Genomic DNA, 22,669 nt, shown 5'->3' on the forward strand with positions numbered 1-22,669 from the left:
CATCCTAAACGTGGCTGTTGGACTTCTGTATCGTCACACAAGTGCAAAGATATTTTCAGCACCTCTGCCTGCATTGCACACTCAACCTCATTGTTACTAAGCCATTATACTAGCAAACACTGAGTGAACTTAGTGGCATCCTAAACGTGGCTGTTGGACTTCTGTATCGTCCCACAAGTGCAAAGATATTTGCAGCACCTCTGCCTGCATTGCACACTCAAACTCATTGTTACTAAGCCATTATACTAGCAAACACTGAGTGATGTAGTGGCATCCTAAACGTGGCTGTTGGACTTCTGTAATGTCCCACAAGTGCAAACATATTTGCAGCACCTCTGCCTGCATTGCACACTCAAACTCATTGTTACTAAGCCATTATACTAGCAAACACTGAGTGAACTTAGTGGCATCCTAAACGTGGCTGTTGGACTGCTGTATTGCCCCAGTAGTGCAAAGATATTTGCAGCACGTCTGCCTGCATTGCACACTCAAACTCATTGTTACTAAGGCATTATACTAGCAAACACTAAGTGAACTTAGTGGCATCCTAAACGTGGCTGTTGGACTTCTGTATCGTCACACAAGTGCAAAGATATTTGCAGCACCTCTGCCAGCATTGCACACTCAAACTCATTGTTACTAAGACATTATACTAGCAAACACTGAGTGAACTTAGTGGCATCCTAAACGTGGCTGTTGGACTTCTGTATCGTTACACAAGTGCAAAGATATTTGCAGCACTTCTGCCTGCATTGCACACTCAAACTCATTGTTACTAAGCCATTATACTAGCAAACACTGAGTGAACTTAGTGGCATCCTAAACGTGGCTGTTGGACTTCTGTATCGTCACACAAGTGCAAAGATATTTGCAGCACCTCTGCCTGCATTGCACACTCAAACTCATTGTTACTAAGCCATTATACTAGCAAACACTGACTGAACTTAGTGGCATCCTAAACGTGGCTGTTGGACTTCTGTAATGTCCCACAAGTGCAAAGATATTTGCAGCACCTCTACCTGCATTGCACACTAAAACTCATTGTTACTAAGCCATTTTACTAGCAAACACTGAGTGAACTTAGTGGCATCCTAAACGTGGCTGTTGGACTTCTGTATCGTCACACAAGTGCAAAGATATTTGCAGCACCTCTGCCTGCATTGCACACTCAAACTCATTGTTACTAAGCCATTATACTAGCAAACACTGAGTGAACTTAGTAGCATCCTAAACGTGGCTGTTGGACTTCTGTATCGTCACACAAGTGCAAAGATATTTGCAGCACCTCTACCTGCATTGCACACTAAAACTCATTGTTACTAAGCCATTTTACTAGCAAACACTGAGTGAACTTAGTGGCATCCTAAACGTGGCTGTTGGACTGCTGTATCGTCACACAAGTGCAAAGATATTTGCAGCACCTCTGCCTGCATTGCACACTCAAACTCATTGTTACTAAGACATTATACTAGCAAACACTGAGTGAACTTAGTGGCATCCTAAACGTGGCTGTTGGACTTCTGTATCGTCACACAAGTGCAAAGATATTTGCAGCACCTCTGCCTGCATTGCACACTGTTACTAAGGCATTATACTAGCAAAAACTGAGTGAACTTAGTGGCATCCTAAACGTGGCTGTTGGACTTCTGTATCGTCACACAAGTGCAAAGATATTTTCAGCACCTCTGCCTGCATTGCACACTCAACCTCATTGTTACTAAGCCATTATACTAGCAAACACTGAGTGAACTTAGTGGCATCCTAAACGTGGCTGTTGGACTTCTGTATCGTCCCACAAGTGCAAAGATATTTGCAGCACCTCTGCCTGCATTGCACACTCAAACTCATTGTTACTAAGCCATTATACTAGCAAACACTGAGTGATGTAGTGGCATCCTAAACGTGGCTGTTGGACTTCTGTAATGTCCCACAAGTGCAAACATATTTGCAGCACCTCTGCCTGCATTGCACACTCAAACTCATTGTTACTAAGCCATTATACTAGCAAACACTGAGTGAACTTAGTGGCATCCTAAACGTGGCTGTTGGACTTCTGTATCGTCACACAAGTGCAAAGATATTTGCAGCACCTCTACCTGCATTGCACACTAAAACTCATTGTTACTAAGCCATTTTACTAGCAAACACTGAGTGAACTTAGTGGCATCCTAAACGTGGCTGTTGGACTGCTGTATTGTCCCAGTAGTGCAAAGATATCCTGCATTGCACACTCAAACTCATTGTTACTAAGCCATTATACTAGCAAACACTGAGTGAACTTAGTGGCATCCTAAACGTGGCTGTTGGACTGCTGTATTGCCCCAGTAGTGCAAAGATATTTGCAGCACCTCTGCCTGCATTGCACACTCAAACTCATTGTTACTAAGCCATTATACTAGCAAACACTGAGTGAACTTAGTGGCATCCTAAACGTGGCTGTTGGACTTCTGTAATGTCCCACAAGTGCAAACATATTTGCAGCACCTCTGCCTGCATTGCACACTCAAACTCATTGTTTCTAAGCCATTATACTAGCAAACACTGAGTGAACTTAGTGGCATCCTAAACGTGGCTGTTGGACTGCTGTATTGCCCCAGTAGTGCAAAGATATCCTGCATTGCACACTCAAACTCATTGTTACTAAGCCATTATACTAGCAAACACTGAGTGAACTTAGTGGCATCCTAAACGTGGCTGTTGGACTTCTGTATCGTCACACAAGTGCAAAGATATTTGCAGCACCTCTGCCTGCATTGCACACTCAAACTCATTGTTACTAAGACATTATACTAGAAAAAAATGAGTGAACTTAGTGGCATCCTAAACGTGGCTGTTGGACTTCTGTATCGTCACACAAGTGCAAAGATATTTGCAGCACCTCTGCCTGCATTGCACACTGTTACTAAGGCATTATACTAGCAAACACTGAGTGAACTTAGTGGCATCCTAAATGTGGCTGTTGGACTTCTGTATCGTCACACAAGTGCAAAGATATTTGCAGCACCTCTGCCTGCATTGCACACTCAACCTCATTGTTACTAAGCCATTATACTAGCAAACACTGAGTGAACTTAGTGGCATCCTAAACGAGGCTGTTGGACTTCTGTATCGTCCCACAAGTGCAAAGATATTTGCAGCACCTCTGCCTGCATTGCACACTCAAACTCATTGTTACTAAGCCATTATACTAGCAAACACTGAGTGATTTAGTGGCATCCTAAACGTGGCTGTTGGACTTCTGTAATGTCCCACAAGTGCAAACATATTTGCAGCACCTCTGCCTGCATTGCACACTCAAACTCATTGTTACTAAGCTATTATACTAGCAAACACTGAGTGAACTTAGTGGCATCCTAAACGTGGCTGTTGGACTTCTGTATCGTCACACAAGTGCAAAGATATTTGCAGCACCTCTACCTGCATTGCACACTAAAACTCATTGTTACTAAGCCATTTTACTAGCAAACACTGAGTGAACTTAGTGGCATCCTAAACGTGGCTGTTGGACTGCTGTATTGCCCCAGTAGTGCAAAGATATCCTGCATTGCACACTCAAACTCATTGTTACTAAGCCATTATACTAGCAAACACTGAGTGAACTTAGTGGCATCCTAAACGTGGCTGTTGGACTGCTGTTTTGCCCCAGTAGTGCAAAGATATTTGCAGCACCTCTGCCTGCATTGCACACTCAAACTCATTGTTACTAAGCCATTATACTAGCAAACACTGAGTGAACTTAGTGGCATCCTAAACGTGGCTGTTGGACTTCTGTAATGTCCCACAAGTGCAAAGATATTTGCAGCACCTCTACCTGCATTGCACACTAAAACTCATTGTTACTAAGCCATTTTACTAGCAAACACTGAGTGAACTTAGTGGCATCCTAAACGTGGCTGTTGGACTGCTGTATTGCCCCAGTAGTGCAAAGATATCCTGCATTGCACACTCAAACTCATTGTTACTAAGCCATTATACTAGCAAACACTGAGTGAAATTAGTGGCATCTTAAACGTGGCTGTTGGACTTCTGTATCGTCACACAAGTGCAAAGATATTTGCAGCACCTCTGCCTGCATTGCACACTCAAACTCATTGTTACTAAGCCATTATACTAGCAAACAATGAGTGATTTAGTGGCATCCTAAACGTGGCTGTTGGACTTCTGTAATGTCCCACAAGTGCAAACATATTTGCAGCACCTCTGCCTGCATTGCACACTCAAACTCATTGTTACTAAGCCATTATACTAGCAAACACTGAGTGAACTTAGTGGCATCCTAAACGTGGCTGTTGGACTTCTGTATCGTCACACAAGTGCAAAGATATTTGCAGCACCTCTACCTGCATTGCACACTAAAACTCATTGTTACTAAGCCATTTTACTAGCAAACACTGAGTGAACTTAGTGGCATCCTAAACGTGGCTGTTGGACTGCTGTATTGCCCCAGTAGTGCAAAGATATCCTGCATTGCACACTCAAACTCATTGTTACTAAGCCATTATACTAGCAAACACTGAGTGAATTTAGTGGCATCCTAAACGTGGCTGTTGGACTGCTGTTTTGCCCCAGTAGTGCAAAGATATTTGCAGCACCTCTGCCTGCATTGCACACTCAAACTCATTGTTACTAAGCCATTATACTAGCAAACACTGAGTGAACTTAGTGGCATCCTAAACGTGGCTGTTGGACTTCTGTAATGTCCCACAAGTGCAAAGATATTTGCAGCACCTCTACCTGCATTGCACACTAAAACTCATTGTTACTAAGCCATTTTACTAGCAAACACTGAGTGAACTTAGTGGCATCCTAAACGTGGCTGTTGGACTGCTGTATTGCCCCAGTAGTGCAAAGATATCCTGCATTGCACACTCAAACTCATTGTTACTAAGCCATTATACTAGCAAACACTGAGTGAACTTAGTGGCATCCTAAACGTGGCTGTTGGACTTCTGTATCGTCACACAAGTGCAAAGATATTTGCAGCACCTCTGCCTGCATTGCACACTCAAACTCATTGTTACTAAGCCATTATACTAGCAAACACTGAGTGAAATTAGTGGCATCTTAAACGTGGCTGTTGGACTTCTGTATCGTCACACAAGTGCAAAGATATTTGCAGCACCTCTGCCTGCATTGCACACTCAAACTCATTGTTACTAAGCCATTATACTAGCAAACAATGAGTGATTTAGTGGCATCCTAAACGTGGCTGTTGGACTTCTGTAATGTCCCACAAGTGCAAACATATTTGCAGCACCTCTGCCTGCATTGCACACTCAAACTCATTGTTACTAAGCCATTATACTAGCAAACACTGAGTGAACTTAGTGGCATCCTAAACGTGGCTGTTGGACTTCTGTATCGTCACACAAGTGCAAAGATATTTGCAGCACCTCTACCTGCATTGCACACTAAAACTCATTGTTACTAAGCCATTTTACTAGCAAACACTGAGTGAACTTAGTGGCATCCTAAACGTGGCTGTTGGACTGCTGTATTGCCCCAGTAGTGCAAAGATATCCTGCATTGCACACTCAAACTCATTGTTACTAAGCCATTATACTAGCAAACACTGAGTGAACTTAGTGGCATCTTAAACGTGGCTGTTGGACTTCTGTATCGTCACACAAGTGCAAAGATATTTTCAGCACCTCTGCCAGCTTTGCACACTCAAACTTATTGTTACTTAGACATTATACTAGCAAACACTGAGTGAACTTAGTGGCATCCTAAACGTGGCTGTTGGACTTCTGTATCGTCACACAAGTGCAAAGATATTTGCAGCACCTCTGCCTGCATTGCACACTCAAACTCATTGTTACTAAGCCATTATACTAGCAAACACTGAGTGAACTTAGTGGCATCCTAAACGTGGCTGTTGGACTTCTGTATCGTCACACAAGTGCAAAGATATTTGCAGCACCTCTGCCTGCATTGCACACTCAAACTCATTGTTACTAAGCCATTATACTAGCAAACACTGAGTGAACTTAGTGGCATCCTAAACGTGGCTGTTGGACTTCTGTATCGTCACACAAGTGCTAAGTTATTTGCAGCACCTCTGCCTGCATTGCACACTGTTACTAAGCCATTATACTAGCAAACACTGAGTGAACTTAGTGGCATCCTAAACGTGGCTGTTGGACTTCTGTATCGTCACACAAGTGCAAAGATATTTGCAGCACCTCTGCCTGCATTGCACACTCAAACTCATTGTTACTAAGCCATTATACTAGCAAACACTGAGTGAACTTAGTGGCATCCTAAACATTGCTGTTGGACTGCTGTATTGCCCCAGAAGTGCAAAGATATTTGCAGCACCTCTGCCTGCATTGCACACTCAAACTCATTGTTACTAAGCCATTATACTAGCAAACACTGAGTGAACTTAGTGGCATCCTAAACGTGGCTGTTGGACTTCTGTATCGTCACACAAGTGCTAAGTTATTTGCAGCACCTCTGCCTGCATTGCACACTGTTACTAAGCCATTATACTAGCAAACACTGAGTGAACTTAGTGGCATCCTAAACGTGGCTGTTGGACTTCTGTATCGTCACACAAGTGCAAAGATATTTGCAGCACCTCTGCCTGCATTGCACACTCAAACTCATTGTTACTAAGCCATTATACTAGCAAACACTGAGTGAACTTAGTGGCATCCTAAACATTGCTGTTGGACTGCTGTATTGCCCCAGAAGTGCAAAGATATTTGCAGCACCTCTGCCTGCATTGCACACTCAAACTCATTGTTACTAAGCCATTATACTAGCAAACACTGAGTGAACTTAGTGGCATCCTAAATGTGGCTGTTGGACTGCTGTATTGCCCCAGTAGTGCAAAGATATTTGCAGCACGTCTGCCTGCATTGCACACTCAAACTCATTGTTACTAAGGCATTATACTAGCAAACACTGAGTGAACTTAGTGGCATCCTAAACGTGGCTGTTGGACTTCTGTATCGTCCCACAAGTGCAAAGATATTTGCAACACCTCTGCCTGCATTGCACACTCAAACTCATTCTTACTAAGCCATTTTACTAGCAAACACTGAGTGAACTTAGTGGCATCCTAAACGTGGCTGTTGGACTGCTGTATTGCCCCAGTAGTGCAAAGATATTTGCAGCACGTCTGCCTGCATTGCACACTCAAACTTATTGTTACTAAGGCATTATACTAGCAAACACTAAGTGAACTTAGTGGCATCCTAAACGTGGCTGTTGGACTTCTGTATCGTCACACAAGTGCAAAGATATTTGCAGCACCTCTGCCAGCATTGCACACTCAAACTCATTGTTACTAAGACATTATACTAGCAAACACTGAGTGAACTTAGTGGCATCCTAAACGTGGCTGTTGGACTTCTGTATCGTTACACAAGTGCAAAGATATTTGCAGCACCTCTGCCTGCATTGCACACTCAAACTCATTGTTACTAAGCCATTATACTAGCAAACACTGAGTGAACTTAGTGGCATCCTAAACGTGGCTGTTGGACTTCTGTATCGTCACACAAGTGCAAAGATATCCTGCATTGCACACTCAAACTCATTGTTACTAAGCCATTATACTAGCAAACACTGAGTGAACTTAGTGGCATCTTAAACGTGGCTGTTGGACTTCTGTATCGTCACACAAGTGCAAAGATATTTGCAGCACCTCTGCCAGCATTGCACACTCAAACTTATTGTTACTTAGACATTATACTAGCAAACACTGAGTGAACTTAGTGGCATCCTAAACGTGGCTGTTGGACTTCTGTATCGTCACACAAGTGCAAAGATATTTGCAGCACCTCTGCCTGCATTGCACACTCAAACTCATTGTTACTAAGCCATTATACTAGCAAACACTTAGTGAACTTAGTGGCATCCTAAACGTGGCTGTTGGACTTCTGTATCGTCACACAAGTGCAAAGATATTTGCAGCACCTCTGCCTGCATTGCACACTCAAACTCATTGTTACTAAGCCATTATACTAGCAAACACTGAGTGAACTTAATGGCATCCTAAACGTGGCTGTTGGACTTCTGTATCGTCACACAAGTGCTAAGTTATTTGCAGCACCTCTGCCTGCATTGCACACTGTTACTAAGCCATTATACTAGCAAACACTGAGTGAACTTAGTGGCATCCTAAACGTGGCTGTTGGACTTCTGTATCGTCACACAAGTGCAAAGATATTTGCAGCACCTCTGCCTGCATTGCACACTCAAACTCATTGTTACTAAGCCATTATACTAGCAAACACTGAGTGAACTTAGTGGCATCCTAAACATTGCTGTTGGACTGCTGTATTGCCCCAGTAGTGCAAAGATATTTGCAGCACCTCTGCCTGCATTGCACACTCAAACTCATTGTTACTAAGCCATTATACTAGCAAACACTGAGTGAACTTAGTGGCATCCTAAACGTGGCTTTTGGACTGCTGTATTGCCCCAGTAGTGCAAAGATATTTGCAGCACATCTGCCTGCATTGCACACTCAAACTCATTGTTACTAAGGCATTATACTAGCAAACACTGAGTGAACTTAGTGGCATCCTAAACGTGGCTGTTGGACTTCTGTATCGTCCCACAAGTGCAAAGATATTTGCAACACCTCTGCCTGCATTGCACACTCAAACTCATTGTTACTAAGCCATTTTACTAGCAAACACTGAGTGAATTTAGTGGCATCCTAAACGTGGCTGTTGGACTGCTGTATTGCCCCAGTAGTGCAAAGATATTTGCAGCACGTCTGCCTGCATTGCACACTCAAACTCATTGTTACTAAGGCATTATACTAGCAAACACTAAGTGAACTTAGTGGCATCCTAAACGTGGCTGTTGGACTTCTGTATCGTCACACAAGTGCAAAGATATTTGCAGCACCTCTGCCAGCATTGCACACTCAAACTCATTGTTACTAAGACATTATACTAGCAAACACTGAGTGAACTTAGTGGCATCCTAAACGTGGCTGTTGGACTTCTGTATCGTCACACAAGTGCAAAGTTATTTGCAGCACCTCTGCCTGCATTGCACACTGTTACTAAGCCATTATACTAGCAAACACTGAGTGAACTTAGTGGCATCCTAAACGTGGCTGTTGGACTTCTGTACCGTCACACAAGTGCAAAGATATTTGCAGCACCTCTGCCTGCATTGCACACTCAAACTCATTGTTACTAAGCCATTATACTAGCAAACACTGAGTGAACTTAGTGGCATCCAAAACGTGGCTATTGGACTTCTGTATCGTCCCACAAGTGCAAAGATATTTGCAGCACCTCTGTCTGTATTGCACACTAAAACTCATTGTTACTAAGCCATTATACTAGCAAACACTGAGTGAACTTAGTGGCATCCTAAACATTGCTGTTGGACTGCTGTATTGCCCCAGTAGTGCAAAGGTATTTGCAGCACCTCTGCCTGCATTGCACACTCAAACTCATTGTTACTAAGCCATTATACTAGCAAACACTGAGTGAACTTAGTGGCATCCTAAACGTGGCTGTTGGACTGCTGTATTGCCCCAGTAGTGCAAAGATATTTGCAGCACGTCTGCCTGCATTGCACACTCAAACTCATTGTTACTAAGGCATTATACTAGCAAACACTGAGTGAACATAGTGGCATCCTAAACGTGGCTGTTGGACTTCTGTATCGTCCCACAAGTACAAAGATATTTTCAGCACCTCTGCCTGCATTGCACACTCAAACTCATTGTTACTAAGTCATTATACTAGCAAACACTGAGTGAACTTAGTGGCATCCTAAACGTGGCTGTTGGACTGCTGTATTGCCCCAGTAGTGCAAAGATATTTGCAGCACGTCTGCCTGCATTGCACACTCAAACTCATTGTTACTAAGGCATTATACTAGCAAACACTGAGTGAACTTAGTGGCATCCTAAACGTGGCTGTTGGACTTCTGTATCGTCCCACAAGTGCAAAGATATTTGCAACACCTCTGCCTGCATTGCACACTCAAACTCATTGTTACTAAGCCATTTTACTAGCAAACACTGAGTGAACTTAGTGGCATCCTAAACGTGGCTGTTGGACTGCTGTATTGCCCCAGTAGTGCAAAGATATTTGCAGCACGTCTGCCTGCATTGCACACTCAAACTCATTGTTACTAAGGCATTATACTAGCAAACACTAAGTGAACTTAGTGGCATCCTAAACGTGGCTGTTGGACTTCTGTATCGTCACACAAGTGCAAAGATATTTGCAGCACCTCTGCCAGCATTGCACACTCAAACTCATTGTTACTAAGACATTATACTAGCAAACACTGAGTGAACTTAGTGGCATCCTAAACGTGGCTGTTGGACTTCTGTATCGTTACACAAGTGCAAAGATATTTGCAGCACCTCTGCCTGCATTGCACACTCAAACTCATTGTTACTAAGCCATTATACTAGCAAACACTGAGTGAACTTAGTGGCATCCTAAACGTGGCTGTTGGACTTCTGTATCGTCACACAAGTGCAAAGATATTTGCAGCACCCCTGCCTGCATTGCACACTTAAACTCATTGTTACTAAGCCATTACACTAGCAAACACTGAGTGAACTTAGTGGCATCCTAAACGTGGCTGTTGGACTTCTGTAATGTCCCACAAGTGCAAAGATATCCTGCATTGCACACTCAAACTCATTGTTACTAAGCCATTATACTAGCAAACACTGAGTGAACTTAGTGGCATCTTAAACGTGGCTGTTGGACTTCTGTATCGTCACACAAGTGCAAAGATATTTGCAGCACCTCTGCCAGCATTGCACACTCAAACTTATTGTTACTTAGACATTATACTAGCAAACACTGAGTGAACTTAGTGGCATCCTAAACGTGGCTGTTGGACTTCTGTATCGTCACACAAGTGCAAAGATATTTGCAGCACCTCTGCCTGCATTGCACACTCAAACTCATTGTTACTAAGCCATTATACTAGCAAACACTTAGTGAACTTAGTGGCATCCTAAACGTGGCTGTTGGACTTCTGTATCGTCACACAAGTGCAAAGATATTTGCAGCACCTCTGCCTGCATTGCACACTCAAACTCATTGTTACTAAGCCATTATACTAGCAAACATTGAGTGAACTTAATGGCATTCTAAACGTGGCTGTTGGACTTCTGTATCGTCACACAAGTGCTAAGTTATTTGCAGCACCTCTGCCTGCATTGCACACTGTTACTAAGCCATTATACTAGCAAACACTGAGTGAACTTAGTGGCATCCTAAACGTGGCTGTTGGACTTCTGTATCGTCACACAAGTGCAAAGATATTTGCAGCACCTCTGCCAGCATTGCACACTCAAACTCATTGTTACTAAGACATTATACTAGCAAACACTGAGTGAACTTAGTGGCATCCTAAACGTGGCTGTTGGACTTCTGTATCGTCACACAAGTGCAAAGTTATTTGCAGCACCTCTGCCTGCATTGCACACTGTTACTAAGCCATTATACTAGCAAACACTGAGTGAACTTAGTGGCATCCTAAACGTGGCTGTTGGACTTCTGTATCGTCACACAAGTGCAAAGACATTTGCAGCACCTCTGCCTGCATTGCACACTCAAACTCATTGTTACTAAGCCATTATACTAGCAAACACTGAGTGAACTTAGTGGCATCCAAAACGTGGCTATTGGACTTCTGTATCGTCCCACAAGTGCAAAGATATTTGCAGCACCTCTGTCTGCATTGCACACTAAAACTCATTGTTACTAAGCCATTATACTAGCAAACACTGAGTGAACTTAGTGGCATCCTAAACATTGCTGTTGGACTGCTGTATTGCCCCAGTAGTGCAAAGGTATTTGCAGCACCTCTGCCTGCATTGCACACTCAAACTCATTGTTACTAAGCCATTATACTAGCAAACACTGAGTGAACTTAGTGGCATCCTAAACGTGGCTGTTGGACTGCTGTATTGCCCCAGTAGTGCAAAGATATTTGCAGCACGTCTGCCTGCATTGCACACTCAAACTCATTGTTACTAAGGCATTATACTAGCAAACACTGAGTGAACATAGTGGCATCCTAAACGTGGCTGTTGGACTTCTGTATCGTCCCACAAGTACAAAGATATTTTCAGCACCTCTGCCTGCATTGCACACTCAAACTCATTGTTACTAAGCCATTATACTAGCAAACACTGAGTGAACTTAGTGGCATCCTAAACGTGGCTGTTGGACTGCTGTATTGCCCCAGTAGTGCAAAGATATTTGCAGCATGTCTGCCTGCATTGCACACTCAAACTCATTGTTACTAAGGCAATATACTAGCAAACACTGAGTGAACTTAGTTGCATCCTAAACGTGGCTGTTGGACTTCTGTATCGTCACACAAGTGGAAAGATATTTGCAGCACCTCTGCCTGCATTGCACACTCAAACTCATTGTTACTAAGCCATTATACTAGCAAACACTGAGTGAACTTAGTGGCATCCTAAACGTGGCTGTTGGACTTCTGTATCGTCACACAAGTGCAAAGATATTTGCAGCACCTCTACCTGCATTGCACACTAAAACTCATTGTTACTAAGCCATTTTACCAGCAAACACTGAGTGAACTTAGTGGCATCCTAAACGTGGCTGTTGGACTGCTGTATTGCCCCAGTAGTGCAAAGATATCCTGCATTGCACAGTCAAACTCATTGTTACTAAGCCATTATACTAGCAAACACTGAGTGAACTTCGTGGCATCCTAAACGTGGCTGTTGGACTGCTGTATTGCCCCAGTAGTGCAAAGATATTTACAGCACCTCTGCCTGCATTGCACACTCAAACTTATTGTTACTAAGCCATTATACTAGCAAACACTGAGTGAACTTAGTGGCATCCTAAACGTGGCTTTTGGACTTCTGTAATGTCCCACAAGTGCAAAGATATTTGCAGCACCTCTGCCTGCATTGCACACTCAAACTCATTGTTACTAAGCCATTATACTAGCAAACACTGAGTGAACTTAGTGGCATCCTAAACGTGGCTGTTGGACTTCTGTATCGTCACACAAGTGCAAAGATATTTGCAGCACCTCTATCTGCATTGCACACTAAAACTCATTGTTACTAAGCCATTTTACTAGCAAACACTGAGTGAACTTAGTGGCATCCTAAACGTGGCTGTTGGACTGCTCTATTGCCCCAGTAGTGCAAAGATATCCTGCATTGCACACTCAAACTCATTGTTACTAAGCCATTATACTAGCAAACACTGAGTGAACTTAGTGGCATCCTAAACGTGGCTGTTGGACTTCTGTATCGTCACACAAGTGCAAAGATATTTGCAGCACCTCTGCCTGCATTGCACACTGTTACTAAGGCATTATACTAGCAAACACTGAGTGAACTTAGTGGCATCCTAAACGTGGCTGTTGGACTTCTGTATCGTCACACAAGTGCAAAGATATTTGCAGCACCTCTGCCTGCATTGCACACTCAAACTCATTGTTACTAAGCCATTATACTAGCAAACACTGAGTGATTTAGTGGCATCCTAAACGTGGCTGTTGGACTTCTGTAATGTCCCACAAGTGCAAACATATTTGCAGCACCTCTGCCTGCATTGCACACTCAAACTCATTGTTACTAAGCCATTATACTAGCAAACACTGAGTGAACTTAGTGGCATCCTAAACGTGGCTGTTGGACTTCTGTATCGTCACACAAGTGCAAAGATATTTGCAGCACCTCTACCTGCATTGCACACTCAAACTCATTGTTACTAAGCCATTTTACTAGCAAACACTGAGTGAACTTAGTGGCATCCTAAACGTGGCTGTTGGACTGCTGTATTGCCCCAGTAGTGCAAAGATATCCTGCATTGCACACTCAAACTCATTGTTACTAAGCCATTATACTAGCAAACACTGAGTGAACTTAGTGGCATCCTAAACGTGGCTGTTGGACTTCTGTATCGTCACACAAGTGCAAAGATATTTGCAGCACCTCTGCCTGCATTGCACACTGTTACTAAGGCATTATACTAGCAAACACTGAGTGAACTTAGTGGCATCCTAAACGTGGCTGTTGGACTTCTGTATCGTCACACAAGTGCAAAGATATTTGCAGCACCTCTGCCTGCATTGCACACTCAAACTCATTGTTACTAAGCCATTATACTAGCAAACACTGAGTGATTTAGTGGCATCCTAAACGTGGCTGTTGGACTTCTGTAATGTCCCACAAGTGCAAACATATTTGCAGCACCTCTGCCTGCATTGCACACTAAAACTCATTGTTACTAAGCCATTTTACTAGCAAACACTGAGTGAACTTAGTGGCATCCTAAACGTGGCTGTTGGACTTCTGTATCGTCACACAAGTGCAAAGATATTTGCAGCACCTCTACCTGCATTGCACACTAAAACTCATTGTTACTAAGCCATTTTACCAGCAAACACTGAGTGAACTTAGTGGCATCCTAAACGTGGCTGTTGGACTGCTGTATTGCCCCAGTAGTGCAAAGATATCCTGCATTGCACAGTCAAACTCATTGTTACTAAGCCATTATACTAGCAAACACTGAGTGAACTTAGTGGCATCCTAAACGTGGCTGTTGGACTGCTGTATTGCCCCAGTAGTGCAAAGATATTTACAGCACCTCTGCCTGCATTGCACACTCAAACTCATTGTTACTAAGCCATTATACTAGCAAACACTGAGTGAACTTAGTGGCATCCTAAACGTGGCTGTTGGACTTCTGTATCGTCACACAAGTGCAAAGATATTTGCAGCACCTCTATCTGCATTGCACACTAAAACTCATTGTTACTAAGCCATTTTACTAGCAAACACTGAGTGAACTTAGTGGCATCCTAAACGTGGCTGTTGGACTGCTCTATTGCCCCAGTAGTGCAAAGATATCCTGCATTGCACACTCAAACTCATTGTTACTAAGCCATTATACTAGCAAACACTGAGTGAACTTAGTGGCATCCTAAACGTGGCTGTTGGACTTCTGTATCGTCACACAAGTGCAAAGATATTTGCAGCACCTCTGCCTGCATTGCACACTGTTACTAAGGCATTATACTAGCAAACACTGAGTGAACTTAGTGGCATCCTAAACGTGGCTGTTGGACTTCTGTATCGTCACACAAGTGCAAAGATATTTGCAGCACCTCTGCCTGCATTGCACACTCAAACTCATTGTTACTAAGCCATTATACTAGCAAACACTGAGTGATTTAGTGGCATCCTAAACGTGGCTGTTGGACTTCTGTAATGTCCCACAAGTGCAAACATATTTGCAGCACCTCTGCCTGCATTGCACACTCAAACTCATTGTTACTAAGCCATTATACTAGCAAACACTGAGTGAACTTAGTGGCATCCTAAACGTGGCTGTTGGACTTCTGTATCGTCACACAAGTGCAAAGATATTTGCAGCACCTCTACCTGCATTGCACACTCAAACTCATTGTTACTAAGCCATTTTACTAGCAAACACTGAGTGAACTTAGTGGCATCCTAAACGTGGCTGTTGGACTGCTGTATTGCCCCAGTAGTGCAAAGATATCCTGCATTGCACACTCAAACTCATTGTTACTAAGCCATTATACTAGCAAACACTGAGTGAACTTAGTGGCATCCTAAACGTGGCTGTTGGACTTCTGTATCGTCACACAAGTGCAAAGATATTTGCAGCACCTCTGCCTGCATTGCACACTGTTACTAAGGCATTATACTAGCAAACACTGAGTGAACTTAGTGGCATCCTAAACGTGGCTGTTGGACTTCTGTATCGTCACACAAGTGCAAAGATATTTGCAGCACCTCTGCCTGCATTGCACACTCAAACTCATTGTTACTAAGCCATTATACTAGCAAACACTGAGTGATTTAGTGGCATCCTAAACGTGGCTGTTGGACTTCTGTAATGTCCCACAAGTGCAAACATATTTGCAGCACCTCTGCCTGCATTGCACACTAAAACTCATTGTTACTAAGCCATTTTACTAGCAAACACTGAGTGAACTTAGTGGCATCCTAAACGTGGCTGTTGGACTGCTGTATTGCCCCAGTAGTGCAAAGATATCCTGCATTGCACACTCAAACTCATTGTTACTAAGCCATTATACTAGCAAACACTGAGTGAACTTAGTGGCATCCTAAACGTGGCTGTTGGACTGCTGTTTTGCCCCAGTAGTGCAAAGATATTTGCAGCACCTCTGCCTGCATTGCACACTCAAACTCATTGTTACTAAGCCATTATACTAGCAAACACTGAGTGAACTTAGTGGCATACTAAACGTGGCTGTTGGACTTCTGTAATGTCCCACAAGTGCAAAGATATTTGCAGCACCTCTACCTGCATTGCACACTAAAACTCATTGTTACTAAGCCATTTTACTAGCAAACACTGAGTGAACTTAGTGGCATCCTAAACGTGGCTGTTGGACTGCTGTATCGTCACACAAGTGCAAAGATATTTGCAGCATCTCTACCTGCATTGCACACTAAAACTCATTGTTACTAAGCCATTTTACCAGCAAACACTGAGTGAACTTAGTGGCATCCTAAACGTGGCTGTTGGACTGCTGTATTGCCCCAGTAGTGCAAAGATATCCTGCATTGCACAGTCAAACTCATTGTTACTAAGCCATTATACTAGCAAACACTGAGTGAACTTAGTGGCATCCTAAACGTGGCTGTTGGACTGCTGTATTGCCCCAGTAGTGCAAAGATATTTACAGCACCTCTGCCTGCATTGCACACTCAAACTCATTGTTACTAAGCCATTATACTAGCAAACACTGAGTGAACTTAGTGGCATCCTAAACGTGGCTTTTGGACTTCTGTAATGTCCCACAAGTGCAAAGATATTTGCAGCACCTCTGCCTGCATTGCACACTCAAACTCATTGTTACTAAGCCATTATACTAGCAAACACTGAGTGAACTTAGTGGCATCCTAAACGTGGCTGTTGGACTTCTGTATCGTCACACAAGTGCAAAGATATTTGCAGCACCTCTATCTGCATTGCACACTAAAACTCATTGTTACTAAGCCATTTTACTAGCAAACACTGAGTGAACTTAGTGGCATCCTAAACGTGGCTGTTGGACTGCTCTATTGCCCCAGTAGTGCAAAGATATCCTGCATTGCACACTCAAACTCATTGTTACTAAGCCATTATACTAGCAAACACTGAGTGAACTTAGTGGCATCCTAAACGTGGCTGTTGGACTTCTGTATCGTCACACAAGTGCAAAGATATTTGCAGCACCTCTGCCTGCATTGCACACTGTTACTAAGGCATTATACTAGCAAACACTGAGTGAACTTAGTGGCATCCTAAACGTGGCTGTTGGACTTCTGTATCGTCACACAAGTGCAAAGATATTTGCAGCACCTCTGCCTGCATTGCACACTCAAACTCATTGTTACTAAGCCATTATACTAGCAAACACTGAGTGATTTAGTGGCATCCTAAACGTGGCTGTTGGACTTCTGTAATGTCCCACAAGTGCAAACATATTTGCAGCACCTCTGCCTGCATTGCACACTCAAACTCATTGTTACTAAGCCATTATACTAGCAAACACTGAGTGAACTTAGTGGCATCCTAAACGTGGCTGTTGGACTTCTGTATCGTCACACAAGTGCAAAGATATTTGCAGCACCTCTACCTGCATTGCACACTCAAACTCATTGTTACTAAGCCATTTTACTAGCAAACACTGAGTGAACTTAGTGGCATCCTAAACGTGGCTGTTGGACTGCTGTATTGCCCCAGTAGTGCAAAGATATCCTGCATTGCACACTCAAACTCATTGTTACTAAGCCATTATACTAGCAAACACTGAGTGAACTTAGTGGCATCCTAAACGTGGCTGTTGGACTTCTGTATCGTCACACAAGTGCAAAGATATTTGCAGCACCTCTGCCTGCATTGCACACTGTTACTAAGGCATTATACTAGCAAACACTGAGTGAACTTAGTGGCATCCTAAACGTGGCTGTTGGACTTCTGTATCGTCACACAAGTGCAAAGATATTTGCAGCACCTCTGCCTAATGCCACTCAAACTCATTGTTACTAAGCCATTATACTAGCAAACACTGAGTGATTTAGTGGCATCCTAAACGTGGCTGTTGGACTTCTGTAATGTCCCACAAGTGCAAACATATTTGCAGCACCTCTGCCTGCATTGCACACTAAAACTCATTGTTACTAAGCCATTTTACTAGCAAACACTGAGTGAACTTAGTGGCATCCTAAACGTGGCTGTTGGACTGCTGTATTGCCCCAGTAGTGCAAAGATATCCTGCATTGCACACTCAAACTCATTGTTACTAAGCCATTATACTAGCAAACACTGAGTGAACTTAGTGGCATCCTAAACGTGGCTGTTGGACTGCTGTTTTGCCCCAGTAGTGCAAAGATATTTGCAGCACCTCTGCCTGCATTGCACACTCAAACTCATTGTTACTAAGCCATTATACTAGCAAACACTGAGTGAACTTAGTGGCATCCTAAACGTGGCTGTTGGACTTCTGTAATGTCCCACAAGTGCAAAGATATTTGCAGCACCTCTACCTGCATTGCACACTAAAACTCATTGTTACTAAGCCATTTTACTAGCAAACACTGAGTGAACTTAGTGGCATCCTAAACGTGGCTGTTGGACTGCTGTATTGCCCCAGTAGTGCAAAGATATCCTGCATTGCACACTCAAACTCATTGTTACTAAGCCATTATACTAGCAAACACTGAGTGAACTTAGTGGCATCTTAAACGTGGCTGTTGGACTTCTGTATCGTCACACAAGTGCAAAGATATTTGCAGCACCTCTGCCTGCATTGCACACTCAAAGTCATTGTTACTAAGCCATTATACTAGCAAACACTGAGTGATTTAGTGGCATCCTAAACGTGGCTGTTGGACTTCTGTAATGTCCCACAAGTGCAAACATATTTGCAGCACCTCTGCCTGCATTGCATACTCAAACTCATTGTTACTAAGCCATTATACTAGCAAACACTGAGTGAACTTAGTGGCATCCTAAACGTGGCTGTTGGACTTCTGTATCGTCACACAAGTGCAAAGATATTTGCAGCACCTCTACCTGCATTGCACACTAAAACTCATTGTTACTAAGCCATTTTACTAGCAAACACTGAGTGAACTTAGTGGCATCCTAAACGTGGCTGTTGGACTGCTGTATTGCCCCAGTAGTGCAAAGATATCCTGCATTGCACACTCAAACTCATTGTTACTAAGCCATTATACTAGCAAACACTGAGTGAACTTAGTGGCATCTTAAACGTGGCTGTTGGACTTCTGTATCGTCACACAAGTGCAAAGATATTTGCAGCACCTCTGCCTGCATTGCACACTCAAACTTATTGTTACTTAGACATTATACTAGCAAACACTGAGTGAACTTAGTGGCATCCTAAACGTGGCTGTTGGACTTCTGTATCGTCACACAAGTGCTAAGTTATTTGCAGCACCTCTGCCTGCATTGCACACTGTTACTAAGCCATTATACTAGCAAACACTGAGTGAACTTAGTGGCATCTTAAACGTGGCTGTTGGACTTCTGTATCGTCACACAAGTGCAAAGATATTTGCAGCACCTCTGCCTGCATTGCACACTCAAACTCATTGTTACTAAGCCATTATACTAGCAAACACTGAGTGAACTTAGTGGCATCCTAAACGTGGCTGTTGGACTTCTGTATCGTCACACAAGTGCTAAGTTATTTGCAGCACCTCTGCCTGCATTGCACACTGTTACTAAGCCATTATACTAGCAAACACTGAGTGAACTTAGTGGCATCCTAAACGTGGCTGTTGGACTTCTGTATCGTCACACAAGTGCAAAGATATTTGCAGCACCTCTGCCTGCATTGCACACTCAAACTCATTGTTACTAAGCCATTATACTAGCAAACACTGAGTGAACTTAGTGGCATCCTAAACATTGCTGTTGGACTGCTGTATTGCCCCAGTAGTGCAAAGATATTTGCAGCACCTCTGCCTGCATTGCACACTCAAACTCATTGTTACTAAGCCATTATACTAGCAAACACTGAGTGAACTTAGTGGCATCCTAAACGTGGCTGTTGGACTGCTGTATTGCCCCAGTAGTGCAAAGATATTTGCAGCACGTCTGCCTGCATTGCACACTCAAACTCATTGTTACTAAGGCATTATACTAGCAAACACTAAGTGAACTTAGTGGCATCCTAAACGTGGCTGTTGGACTTCTGTATCGTCACACAAGTGCAAAGATATTTGCAGCACCTCTGCCAGCATTGCACACTCAAACTCATTGTTACTAAGACATTATACTAGCAAACACTGAGTGAACTTAGTGGCATCCTAAACGTGGCTGTTGGACTGCTGTATCGTTACACAAGTGCAAAGATATTTGCAGCACCTCTGCCTGCATTGCACACTCAAACTCATTGTTACTAAGCCATTATACTAGCAAACACTGAGTGAACTTAGTGGCATCCTAAACGTGGCTGTTGGACTTCTGTATCGTCACACAAGTGCAAAGATATTTGCAGCACCTCTGCCTGCATTGCACACTTAAACTCATTGTTACTAAGCCATTATACTAGCAAACACTGAGTGAACTTAGTGGCATCCTAAACGTGGCTGTTGGACTTCTGTATCGTCACACAAGTGCAAAGTTATTTGCAGCACTTCTGCCTGCATTGCACACTGTTACTAAGCCATTATACTAGCAAACACTGAGTGAACTTAGTGGCATCCTAAACGTGGCTGTTGGACTTCTGTATCGTCACACAAGTGCAAAGATATTTGCAGCACCTCTGCCTGCATTGCACACTCAAACTCATTGTTACTAAGCCATTATACTAGCAAACACTGAGTGAACTTAGTGGCATCCAAAACGTGGCTATTGGACTTCTGTATCGTCCCACAAGTGCAAAGATATTTGCAGCACCTCTGTCTGCATTGCACACTAAAACTCATTGTTACTAAGCCATTATACTAGCAAACACTGAGTGAACTTAGTGGCATCCTAAACATTGCTGTTGGACTGCTGTATTGCCCCAGTAGTGCAAAGATATTTGCAGCACCTCTGCCTGCATTGCACACTGTTACTAAGGCATTATACTAGCAAACACTGAGTGAACTTAGTGGCATCCTAAACGTGGCTGTTGGACTTCTGTATCGTCACACAAGTGCAAAGATATTTGCAGCACCTCTGCCTGCATTGCACACTCAAACTCATTGTTACTAAGCCATTATACTAGCAAACACTGAGTGATTTAGTGGCATCCTAAACGTGGCTGTTGGACTTCTGTAATGTCCCACAAGTGCAAACATATTTGCAGCACCTCTGCCTGCATTGCACACTCAAACTCATTGTTACTAAGCCATTATACTAGCAAACACTGAGTGAACTTAGTGGCATCCTAAACGTGGCTGTTGGACTTCTGTATCGTCACACAAGTGCAAAGATATTTGCAGCACCTCTACCTGCATTGCACACTCAAACTCATTGTTACTAAGCCATTTTACTAGCAAACACTGAGTGAACTTAGTGGCATCCTAAACGTGGCTGTTGGACTGCTGTATTGCCCCAGTAGTGCAAAGATATCCTGCATTGCACACTCAAACTCATTGTTACTAAGCCATTATACTAGCAAACACTGAGTGAACTTAGTGGCATCCTAAACGTGGCTGTTGGACTTCTGTATCGTCACACAAGTGCAAAGATATTTGCAGCACCTCTGCCTGCATTGCACACTCAAACTCATTGTTACTAAGCCAATATACTAGCAAACACTGAGTGATTTAGTGGCATCCTAAACGTGGCTGTTGGACTTCTGTAATGTCCCACAAGTGCAAACATATTTGCAGCACCTCTGCCTGCATTGCACACTAAAACTCATTGTTACTAAGCCATTTTACTAGCAAACACTGAGTGAACTTAGTGGCATCCTAAACGTGGCTGTTGGACTGCTGTATTGCCCCAGTAGTGCAAAGATATCCTGCATTGCACACTCAAACTCATTGTTACTAAGCCATTATACTAGCAAACACTGAGTGAACTTAGTGGCATCCTAAACGTGGCTGTTGGACTGCTGTTTTGCCCCAGTAGTGCAAAGATATTTGCAGCACCTCTGCCTGCATTGCACACTCAAACTCATTGTTACTAAGCCATTATACTAGCAAACACTGAGTGAACTTAGTGGCATCCTAAACGTGGCTGTTGGACTTCTGTAATGTCCCACAAGTGCAAAGATATTTGCAGCACCTCTACCTGCATTGCACACTAAAACTCATTGTTACTAAGCCATTTTACTAGCAAACACTGAGTGAACTTAGTGGCATCCTAAACGTGGCTGTTGGACTGCTGTATTGCCCCAGTAGTGCAAAGATATCCTGCATTGCACACTCAAACTCATTGTTACTAAGCCATTATACTAGCAAACACTGAGTGAACTTAGTGGCATCTTAAACGTGGCTGTTGGACTTCTGTATCGTCACACAAGTGCAAAGATATTTGCAGCACCTCTGCCTGCATTGCACACTCAAACTCATTGTTACTAAGCCATTATACTAGCAAACACTGAGTGATTTAGTGGCATCCTAAACGTGGCTGTTGGACTTCTGTAATGTCCCACAAGTGCAAACATATTTGCAGCACCTCTGCCTGCATTGCATACTCAAACTCATTGTTAC

Source organism: Anomaloglossus baeobatrachus, chromosome 3, assembly GCF_048569485.1.
Source record: "Anomaloglossus baeobatrachus isolate aAnoBae1 chromosome 3, aAnoBae1.hap1, whole genome shotgun sequence".
Taxonomy (NCBI): domain Eukaryota; kingdom Metazoa; phylum Chordata; class Amphibia; order Anura; family Aromobatidae; genus Anomaloglossus; species Anomaloglossus baeobatrachus.